The following is a 12,018-nucleotide window of genomic DNA, read 5'->3' on the forward strand; positions in this document are numbered from 1 at the left end:
TGGGAAGAGGGAACCTTGCAGAAACCGGCCCGACCAATCGCACATGGCTTGGTATAGGGGGGACAGTGAGCAGGGAGACTGGAAAAGAGAATTCTGAATGCCAGAGGACATCAAATTAAGCTAACCCGATGTTACTACTTAATCCTGGAGAGAATCACCTGGGTGCAGCTCTTTGCTGTTGAGTCTGACCCTGATTTTCACTGCCGACCAATTCTAACTTTGGCAGAAAAGAGCAATCATGAGGATTGCTCTAAACATCACAGAAAATATCGCACTCCCTTCGCCATGCCCACAGATAACTTTTTAAAAAAGTAATCTCTACCCTCAACGTGGGGCTCGAATTCACGACCCCGAGATCAAGAGTCAGATGCTCTACTGACGGAGCCAGCCAGACACCCCAATAATCACTTCTGAGGAACAAAACCCCTGATTCCTCAATCCTAACGTATTTTAGGTTGGAGTCCCATAGTGTGTGTGTTTTCACCAGACTTGATTTACTGTAACCAAAGTACATTCTAACAACCTTCTTTGGACTTGGCATCTTGCTTCTTTTTTAGATTGGTCTTTTTATTTTAAACTATTTTCTCAGTGGTTTCCTTTTCCCAGCCCAGATGAAAACACGGCTTGCCTTGAGGTTTTTAGCAAATTAAAACAGGTTATTCTTCTAGGAGCAGACTTAAATGTGTTCCCACAGAGATGCCAAATGCTCCTTTATTTTTGGTTGGGGCCTTTTAATAGTTCTTGGAGTGCGGATGGCAATCTCTGGAAACAAGATAAACTGGGAGATTACCCTGCCCCAAGTCCTTTCTCTTCCTTTACACTTGAGGCAACCATACATATGAGAAGTTGGATGTCATGAAGCTTACAGTTTAACTTGGAATTACCTGCTGCTGACGCTAGATTTTCTTTTGTGGTAGAATCAGGAATACTTAAGAAGCTAAGCCTAATGATATGATCTCAAAATACATCTGAAATGCTTCCCATGGCAGTAATTCTCAACTTCTCTGGGCTTATGAAAAAGAGCGTGGTAATGCCATTCCTAGTTTCTAAAACTACACTGTCCTAGAATTAGGTTTGGCTACCCGAGGTAGAAAACCCAAACCACCAGGGGCTTAAGATAGAACTTTCTTTCCCACGAAGAGAGGGAAGTGTGGAAAAGTGGAATGGTGACTCTATTCGGAGTTCTCAGGAACCCTGGCTTCTTCCAGTTTCTCTCCCCACCATGCCTGTGCTTTGGTCCTTGTGTCTATTACCCCAAATGGTGGCATCCACTTTCTAGTAAATGAAAGAAAGGAAGGGAAAAACACGGGCAAAAGAAACATAATGGGGAAGGTTTCCAGCCACTACCAGGGGTGGGGAACGCTTCTGCTTATATCCCATTGGCTAAAACTTAGTCACATGATCACACTGAGCTACAAGGAACAGTGGGAAATGTAGTCCTTTATTCTAGAAGGTCGTGTGCCCAGTTATAAATCCTATTTCTGTCATATACTCTAGGGCTTATATTCTTAAAATTCATCAGTTTCTATCAATTTATCTTGAAAAAATTGAAATACCTCTCGAGGTTACTGTACAACAATACAAGATGATATAAAATCAGTATTAGAAATGCCTCACTCTTGGGGTGCCTGGGTGGCTCAGCTGGTTAAGTGTCTGACTCTTGGTTTCAGCTCCGGTCACGAGCTTACGGGTTTGTGAGTTTGAGCTCTGCATCAGGTTCCATGCTAACAGCACAGAGTCTTTTTGGGATTCTCTCTCTCCCTCTTTTTCTGCCCCTCCCCCTTCTCCCCAAAATAAATAAACTTAAAAAAATTAAAAAATAAAGAAATGCCCCACTCTTCATAATAGTCACACTCCTTTTTCTTTTTAAGTTTATTTATTTTGAGAGAGAGAGAGCATGAGCAGGGGAGGGGCAGAGAGAGAGAGAGAGAGAGAGAGAGAGAGAGAGAGAGAATCTCAGGCAGGCTCTGTGCTTTTGGAACTCATGAACTTTGAGATCATCACCTGAGCTGAAACCAAGAGTCAGGTGCTTAACCGACTGAGCCACCCAGGCGCCCCAATAGTCATACTCTTTTACCAGTAATTTTGCTTTGGGTAGTCCATAGTAATAATTAAATAACTCTAAGTTTTAAGCAAAACAATATTCATCATATGGTTACTTATAATTACATACACACAAAAAAAAGGAATTAGATTGCCAAAGTATGGGGGATTTATCATATAAACCATGGAATACGTTCTTAATGAACTCTTATGCATCTGTTAAAAATTGTGTTTACAAAGAGTCCACAGTAACAAAGAAAACTGTTTATCCTGTTTAATAAAAATGCAGGGATGTTGGGGCGCCTGGGTGGCGCAGTCGGTTAAGCGTCCGACTTCAGCCAGGTCACGATCTCGTGGTCCGTGAGTTCGAGCCCCGCGTCGGGCTCTGGGCTGATGGCTCAGAGCCTGGAGCCTGTTTCCGATTCTGTGTCTCCCTCTCTCTCTGCTCCTCTCCCATTCATGCTCTGTCTCTCTCTGTCCCAAAAATAAAAATAAACGTTGAAAAAAAAATTAAAAAAAAAATGCAGGGATGTAGATTGCAGCACAGTTACAACTAACCTATGGAGAGAGAGGAAAAAAGAAACAAAACCCACCAAAAACTGGAAACCAAGCCAAATGTCTTTTTTGGCTGAGACTTTGAATGACTACTTTTCCCACATTTCCTTATTTTCTAATTTTTCTTACTATTGCACTTATTGTTTTATTAGGAATGAAATAAATCTAGTCTCTCTAGGTACCTACATTCTGGCCATCTAGCTCTTAGGGCTCAATTTACTCCTTCCTGTCCCAAAGCTTTCCCTCGTCCCTCTGTCTGTCTTCTGCATCACTGTTATGACCACTTGTGATGGAAAGTCACCACCTTGACCCACCAGCGTCAAGGGGAGTCCTCTGCTAAAGGACTGCTAAAGCCCCCCAAAGGGGCTAGGTCTCTGCTGTCTGCTCCTTGGCAGATATAATGCAGTCCTGTGACCCAAGCACACTGATCAGATAAAATGAAGCATGGGATATGCTTTAAAAATAATCCATTTTGGGGGGTGGAAGGTAGAATAGGTAAAATAAGTTTGCTCATGAGTTGATCATTGTCCGAACAGAGCGATGGGGACACGGTGGTTCATTATACTATTGTCTCTGCTTCTGTATTTATTTGAAATTTTCCATAACATAGTTTTGTAAAAAAAAAACAAAAACAAAAATGGTATGCAAGATTCGCCCCAGTTTCTGAACCCAGCTAGCTATGCAATGTCAACAGTTCGCTTAATTAAGCATTCACAACTGTGAATAAAGCAGTGAATTTTAAGGCAGGAGGCAAATATTAATTAGACATCACTTGCAGCGTTTAGAGCTGCTTCACTTGCAAGTGAAGGGAAAGCTAACTCAAATGGTTTAAGCAATTCATTGGATTCCATAAATGAAAAGTTGGAGAATACTTCTCCCTTCGGGTGTTATTTGATTCAGGGCTCCAATACGTCATTGCCTTGTGACTGCATTTCTCTCCACCTCTTGGCTCTGCCTTGTGCCAAGTTAGCTTCGTCTTCAGGTTTCCTGAGATGCCTCTTCAGGGTCACATCCGTCCTGGTTCAAGCCCAGCAGAAAAAAAGGTAGCAGCTGCTGTTGGTGCCCCAGAGAGGTCTCCCCACCCACGCACATGCGCACCCACCATACTGTATTCATCTTTGTATCCCACCATCGTCCGACACAGTCCGTGCACATGGAAGGGGTTCAACAAATGCTTCTAAATGCTTGTTTGAATGGAAAACTTTTTGTCAGTGCACTAACTACAGGATGAGACAGCCAGACTCAGAGGAGGGACCCTTTGCAACACCCTAGGGGAAACTGTCTTTCATTAGGCCTGTCTGATGACTAATGTCTGATAATTCCACGGAGGATAACACCATTTGCAGGTTTCCCAAGGGTTTGACCTTTACAAAAAAAAAAAAAAGAGCAAACAAAAACACCTTCCTGCTTCTGCAGAATGATTAACCTGATTATTGTTATTTTTAAAGATTTTATTTTTTTTAAGTAATCTCTGCACCAACCACTCACAACTCCAAGATCAAGAGTCGCATCCTCCACTGACTGAGGCGGCCAGGTGCCCCAATAACCTTACTATTATCCCCATTTTACCAATAAGGAGGTTGAGGCACAGGCCACCTGGATAGCAGTGACCTGAGCCCGGGCTGAATTCAGGTAATCTGGCTACGAGACGGTTCCTTTAACCTTTCTGCTTCCTGGTCTTGCCGACACTTAGGTTCTGAGCACTGCTTCCCAAACGCTGGTTTCAGGTTTCTACTTCTCCAACTTCGCCTGCAAGTCGGCCTCCTCTGCCTGGCTGTTGCGTGTTACAAGTTCCCGCGGGATTCTTCCCAGGACCCCTCTCTCCTCACAGTCTAGAGTCTCCCCGGCAACCTCATGAAGGCTCTTGGGCTCAGCTGCCATCAACATCAGGGTGACACTGGAGTCCGTGTAACAGAAAAAGGGACGAGACTAGTTTAACCAAATGGGGGCTTCTTTTTCTAGTAAGACTGAAAGTACGTGATCTAGGACTGGCAGGCAGCTCTCCCGTGCCATCGTTGTTCCAGGGACCCTCTTCTGTCCTTCACCATCCTCACAGGTAGCTTGCATGTGCATGCTCTCTTTGCCTTCTATAACAAGACGGATGCTCTGCCTCTGACAAGTTTACATTACACGCAGATGGGGGAAGACCAACATGCACCCGAATCTAACCTATCCCTTTGTATAGTTTCCCGGAAGTCTATCCACCTACTTCTGCTTACCTGTCATCGGGCAGGGCTGGCCAATCCTAGCAGCCAGAAAGTCAGGGAAGGTATCTTTATTTTTTTTTATTTATTTTTTTTTTTAATTTTTTTTTTCAACGTTTATTTTTGGGACAGAGAGAGACAGAGCATAAACGGGGGAGGGGCAGAGAGAGAGGGAGACACAGAATCGGAAACAGGCTCCAAGTTCTGAGCCATCAGCCCAGAGCCTGACGCGGGGCTCGAACTCACGGACCGCGAGATCGTGACCTGGCTGAAGTCGGACGCTTAACCGACTGCGCCACCCAGGCGCCCCAGGGAAGGTATCTTTAACTAGGCCCATTGCACTCTGAACCAATTTAAGACTCTGATAGAATGAAGAGAATTTATATATGTCTACAATGGAATAGCATTCAGCCACGAGAAAGAAGGAAATCCAGCCATTTGCAACAACACGGATGGACTTTGAGGGCAATCACGGTAAGTGAGGTAAGTCAGACAGAGAAAGAGAAATTACCGTATGATACCGCTTGTATGTGGAATTTTAAAAAGCTGAACTCATCAAAACGGAGAGTAGAATGGTAGTTACCAGGGGCACCACTAGTAAATAAGTAAGTTCTGGAGATTCAACGCACAGCATAGTGATTACAATCAGCAATACTGAATTACAAGCTTCAAAGTTGCTAAGCGACTAGATCTTAATTGCTCTAACCACAAGAAAGAAAGAACTTTGTGACATGATAGAGGTGTTAGCCAATGCTACTACAGTCATCATATTGCAATGTATAAATGTAGCAAGCCAACATGTTGCATAAACTTAAACTTACACACTGTTACATCCATTGTGCCTCAATTAGACGACAAGAAGAGAATCGATATTGGACAAATTGTATAAATTTATACAAGCCATTTATACACCAGCGATCCCAGATTTATAATTCTATTTCAGACCTCTACACAAACCGAATTTGAATTCAGTTCCCTATTGCCATGACATTACTATCCTCAATTACCATCCTCGATCTATCCTCTAATTAGGGTTCCGCTTTTTTGAACGTTGACACCATCTGTTATTAAGGCGTTAAGTTCTCTGCCCTTTCCTTGCAGGATCTTTTTGATTCTCAAATACCCTTTCTTTTCTCTTGCAAATCAAAAGCTATTGCTTCTCAATGTTTCTTTTTTTTATCTTTTTCTTTTTTTTTAAAGTAACCTCTCTAGCCAACATGGGGCTCAAACTCAAGACCCTGAGATGAAGCCTTGCATGCTCTACCGACTGAGTCAGCCAGGTGCCCCATTTACATTGTTTTAACGGCTCTGATCCTCCTCCAGGCATTGTATTTTTTTTTTAAGTTTATTTATTTTGAGAGAGAGAGAGAGCAAGCAGGTGAGGGAGGGGCAGAGAGTGAGGGAGAGAGAATCCCAACGTGGGGCTCGATCCCACAAACCTTGACATCATGACCTGAGCCAAGATCAAGAGTCAGACGCTTAATTGATTGAGCCACTCAGGTGCTCCTCTCCAGGCATTTTAGATCTCCGTGGATGATTCGGTGAGGGATCGTACACTCAGTAAGACAGGGAAGAAAATCACAGGGATTAATATTTCAAAATATTAGCTTGCCGTAAAGAATGCTTGTGGCAGTAAATGTAAAGAGAAGCTAACAATGGATGAATGACACAGACCATTATAAATCAATTTCGTGGATTACTAGGAGCCAAGAAAATGGGAACTATAAAAATCACACAAAAACTGGAAAATGGTTGTGGTTGTTCTATTTACTATTACTGGTTTATTGTAAAGGATATAACTCCACAGCCAAATGGAAGGGTATGGGGGGAGGGGTGGGTGTGGGGGGAGGGGAGGGTGTGAGGGGAGGGGAATGGAGTTTTCATGTCTTCTCTGAGTCTGTCACCCTCCCAGCACCTTTGTCTGTTCACCAATCTGGAAGCCCCAGTACCTGGAAAGCCTTCTGTGCAATACTATTAAATGCAAAAAGGGTAGGGCATAAAATATAAACACATCGTGTTTAAAAACATATCAAAATTAAATTTCCATAGGGATCAAAATTGGAAGAGCTCATACTTAATTTTTCTTAAAAAAATTTTTTTTAACATTTATTCATTTTTGAGAGACAGGGGAGGGGCAGAGAGAGAAGGAGACACAGAATCCGAAGCAGGCTCCAGGCTCTGAGCTGTCAGCACAGAGCCTGATGCAGGGCTTGAACCCTTGAACCGTGAGATCATGACCTGAGCTGAAGTCAGATGCTTAACTTACTGAGCCACCCAGGCGCCCCTCATACTTACTCTTTTTAAACTGATTTCCTCGTAAATAAAATGGGATGTGAAGGTGAAGTCAGAGAGGACCCATCCAGGTAGTTTAAGTGCTCTAAGATTTAAGACAAACCCATTTTAAGATAGAAAAGGCTCTTAGTTCTGGCACACTCAACCTACAACAAGCTTGATTACACCACTGCATAGATACAACGTCCATGAAGTCCAGCCTTGCAACAGTGAGCCCTAAGGTGACAGCACAGTGCCTTGTGAGAAATGCCCTCCTTCTTGCTGTCCTTGAAGATACTGTTCTCAAGGACTCTGCCGCAGTGAGCCTCATCTGCCCACAGAGTTGGAAAGGCAGCGGCACAAATAAGGAGACCGACTTTGTGGAAGGAGGAAAGGTGGCAAATTTTCATGAACAGATGAGGCAAAAAGTGGGTGTCACCAATGAATGTTGAAATTCCAGCCAAAGCAAATGAGGCAGGTAGAAAGCTCCAGTCGGCCAAGAATGCAGCTCGGGACACCCCACAATCCAGAGGGGGTCCGTCGTACTCTTCCTCCGTTCCCTGCCTGGAAGGCCAGTCAGCCGGACATGCAGAGTGCTACAGGTCTGCTCCATGCCAGGGACACAAGGACATAATCACAAGAGGACGGGCAGAGTGCTAGGAGAGCGAGGGAGGGGGCTCCTAACTTAGTCTGGGGGATCACAGAAGGTTCTGGGAGGGTGTCCTGTTTATGCTGAGACCCGAAAGGTAAGTAAGGAATTAGCCAGGTTGGGGGGGGGGCGGAGCTATTCTGGCAAGAAGGGCACAGGACCAGCCCAGTGTTGGATGTTGGGGTGGAGAGGAGAAATGTCTCTTCCCTGTTTTTGGTTTTCAGTCTTCCCTTAAGACTCTTGGCCTCTTGCCCTCCCTTCATCCCCCCAGTGAGGAAGGGTGAGTCATTTGATGGGTATCAGCCTGCGATGCTACCAGCGAGGGAGGCCTTGGGGCGCTTGCCTGGGCCCCTCCTACTGCCATGAGCCTCCTCTTCCCCGCACTGGGGCCAACCTTGCTGCCGGACTGCAAGATTCCCCTCACAACAGCCATCAGGGAACTTTAACAAAACAAGGCTTCTTAGTCACAAGCCCTGGAGGGTTCACAGCAGCCTGACAGCCACACCGAGGTCAGGGATAAAGACAGAGCTCTGCAGACCTGGGGTCCTGCCTTTTTTGGGTTGAGGGTGGGGGCCTAGCATTTCCTGGGTTCACTCTATTGGTGAAGTTAAAACATAAGAGTGGGGTAAACAGGTTTGGGGGATCTAATGCACTGCACGCCGATGATAATCAACCGTATTAAAAAGTTCAAAGTTGCTAAGAAACTAGATCTTAACTGTTTTCACCACACACACACAAATTATAATTATGTGATGCGGGTGTTAGCTAACATTGTGCCGATAGGCATAGCGCAATAGATAAATGTAGCAAAGCAGCATGCTGTGCACCTGAAACGTACACGATGTTAGGTTTCGATTACATCTCGATGAAGAAAAGAAAAGGAAAAACTTAAATAATAAAGCCCAAGAAGGGCACCTGGGTGGCTCCGTTGGTTGTGTCCAACTCTCGACTTTTGGCTCAGGTCATGATCTCACGGTTCACGGGCTCGAACCCCGAGTCAGGCTCTGTGCTGTCAGTGTGGAGCCTGCTCGGAATTTCTCTCTCTCTCTCTCTCTCTCTCTGTCCCTCCCTGCTTGTGTGCACATGTCACACACATTCTCTCTCTTTCAAAATAAATACTTAAAAAAGGCCTGTGGATTTGAACATAAGGCTGTGGGAAAGCTATCAGAGGATCATGTTTGAGTGATGAGCCCAAAGTGAGAAAAGGCATTAAATGGACAAAAGAGCCAAACAAGGAGAAATCGATTGCAGGAAGTACAAGGAGTTGGTTTCCTGACTCTGCCCCTCGTGGGCTGTGTGACCTCTGGGTCTCAGTTTCTTCATATGTAAACTGGACATAATTAAATCTTTATCTCAGGAGAACAGAAAGGGGAAAACTGCCTAGGACAGTGCTTGGCAGGAAAGGGTGGAATCTGAATCCAACATTGTAATCACTAATGAATCAAGTACGCAAAATGAATTTGGATGAACTTAAAGCACCCTCTCTGCGAAACCAAACCCCAAACAATGAGTTTGCTTGACAGTCTCTGAAACTTTATATACTGGTTACACCCTTAACACCCCGGATTTGCCGCTCATAGCTGTGGGGCCGTGGCCAAGTTATGCGATCTCGCCAAGCCTTCCGCTTCTGTTCTTTAAAATGGCAACAATTACTGTACTCCAGAAGCCTGGGGGATTAAGATGTACAAATCCATACAAAGCATCTTGTATATAATAAACGGTCAACGACTATGATATGTGGTGAATGTGATATGTTGCAAATCTGGACCAAATTGCCAGAGGATGAGCAGGTTTGAGACAAGCTCGCTTTTTCTTTCTTTTTTTAAATTTTTTAATTTTTTTAAATGTTTATTTATTTTTGAGAGAGAGAGAGAGAGAGAGTGGGATCAGAGGAGGGGCAGGAGAGAGGGAGACACAGAATCTGAAGAGCAGGCTCCAGGCCCTGAGCTGTCAGCATAGAGCCCAAAGCGGGGCTCGAACTCACGAGCTGTGAGATCATGACCTCACCCGAAGTCAGACGCTTAACCGACTGAGCCACCCAGGCACCTAAGCTCCCCCTTTCAAGGCAGGAATGAAACATGGTGCAAAGTGGGTGGATGCAATTCTTCAGGGTCACACTAACACTCCTCGCACTTGTAAGAAGGACTACAAGTCGGGCAGGTGCCGGGAGAGAGACGTAAAACACCCTGGTGAGCCTATTCTTCCCCCATGTGTGGGGAGTGAGGAGAGCCCAAAAGGCCACACGTCACCATGCCTTCTCCACAGACCCTGCCCCTGATGAGAAGAGATGTGAAGTGAGGAAAGACAGCTACCACCATGGTAGCTGGCTTCTAAATGGTTCCAATGATGGTCCACCTCCTGGCATTCACGCCCTTGCATAATCTCCGCTGCTTGAGTGTGGGCTGGGTTATTGACTTGCTCCTAAAGAACAGAATAGGTCAAGGAGATAAGACAGCACTTCTGAAATTAGTTATAAGACGGTGACCTTGATCTTGCCTGAACTCTGACTCTTCTCTTGCTTGCTCTGATGACGCAGGCTGCCACAAGGCGAGCTGCTCTGTGGAGAGGTTCACATGGCAAGTAGCTGCGGGACGCCCTCAGTCCTGTGAGGAACTGAATCTCACCGGCAACCTCATGAGTGAGCTTGGAAGCTGGTCCTTCCCCACTGGAGCCCCGAGACCACCCACTGCAGCCCTAGCCAACACCTTCATGGCAGTCTAGTGAGGGACCCTCACGTAGAGGACTCAGTAAGCCATGCCCAGGTTCTTGACCCCCACAAACTATCAGATAATAAATGTCCTAAGTCACAGTTTCTGGGTAATTTATCATGTAGCAATAGATAACTAAAATGCCCATCAAATAAGTCCCTAGCTCTCTCTTGACTTAACTTCTTAGCAAAATGGTTGGTCTGTCCTAAAGCAGGAAACACAACAAAATCCGAGTGCTTTCTGCCATTAGTTGGCCACAGGGAAGATGTTCCCAATAATTACTGCCTAACATCCCAGCTCCACCTCCCTCAGGCAACTGGAAGACTAAATAGACCATGTGCATCCACAACACCAAATATTCTGGAACAAGAACTAAGTGAACAATCTAAACAATAACCAGATGAACTGGATCAGGAATTGGAGGATTCCCATAACTATCCTCATTCAGATATATGTACACATAAACAAAAAGCAAACACACAAACATGAAAAACCGAACATCAACTAAAATGGAGGAAATTAACATGAGATACAAAAGACAGATGAGGAACCTTCTTTGGATACAGGATGTGTAAGATATTAAACTGATTAGAACAGATACTACACTTGATCTCAGCCAAAAGGCCGGGAAGCAATCAGGAACATTCTTTGGAAGGTTTGTACTAGAAGAGGTTTGCGCATTGCTCCCTCTCAAGGACATTAGAGCAGACACAAATCCACGAAACAGGAAATGAAGAAGCAGACGAGAAGACATCAGTAAGAAGGGGAAACAGCAGCTGGCATAATGGGGGAAATAAGGAGAAAGATAATTACAGAAAATAAAAGTGCTTCAGAAACGTCAAAAATTGACCAAATATTACCGAAAACCAAAGTACTGATGTTGATGCAACCTTGGTTTTCCCAGCTTTTTTTGAGCTATCACTGACAGACTGTGTGAGTTTCAGGTGTACAATGTATTGATTTAATACATTTGTAAGTTGCTAAATGATTACTGCCATAGCGTTGGCTACCACCTGCTGGTGGCAGTCTTGATTAAAAGTACCTATGGGGCGACTAGGTGGCTCTGTGTGGACAGCTCAGAGCCTGGAGCCTGCTCTGGATCCTGTGTCTCCCTCCCTCTCTGCCCCACCCCCATCTGCACTCTGTCTCTTTCTTTCAAAAATAAAACGTAAAAAAATTTTTTTTAAAGAAAAAACAAAGTCCCTGGAATAAAAACAGAAGCACAGAAAAGTGGGAAAAAGAGCTTGAAACAATATTCAAATATGCCGTGGAAAACATTGCTCAACTGGTGATCTAAACCTACAAACCAAAAAGCTCACTAAATATCAGGCATAATTAATTCAAGACTATACACATCAATGTACCATCTGAAGTTACCATTTTGTAAGATTAAACAAGTGTCCAGCATCCAGGTATAAAATTAACTGTTTATAAAGGTAAAAAATACAAAGTCAAGGTGGCTTCAAATTTCTCAGCAGCAGTTGATACCAACAATGAAGGAAAGATGTGACCCAAGGGTTCTGCAGCTGATTAAGTTGTACAGAACAGAGAGCCTTTATCAAATATTCAGGTTCCAGTTGTGGGGCTA

General features: G+C 44.4%; 1 pseudogene; it reads right to left on the minus strand.

Annotated features, from left to right (window-relative positions):
• Positions 1 to 10,954: 10,954 nt before the first annotated feature.
• LOC121045193 (uncharacterized) lies at positions 10,955 to 11,066 on the minus strand (annotated as a pseudogene).
• Positions 11,067 to 12,018: the final 952 nt, after the last annotated feature.

The sequence above is a fragment of the Herpailurus yagouaroundi genome, unplaced genomic scaffold, assembly GCF_014898765.1.
Source record: "Herpailurus yagouaroundi ecotype Mexico unplaced genomic scaffold, PumYag 189, whole genome shotgun sequence".
NCBI lineage: Eukaryota > Metazoa > Chordata > Mammalia > Carnivora > Felidae > Herpailurus > Herpailurus yagouaroundi.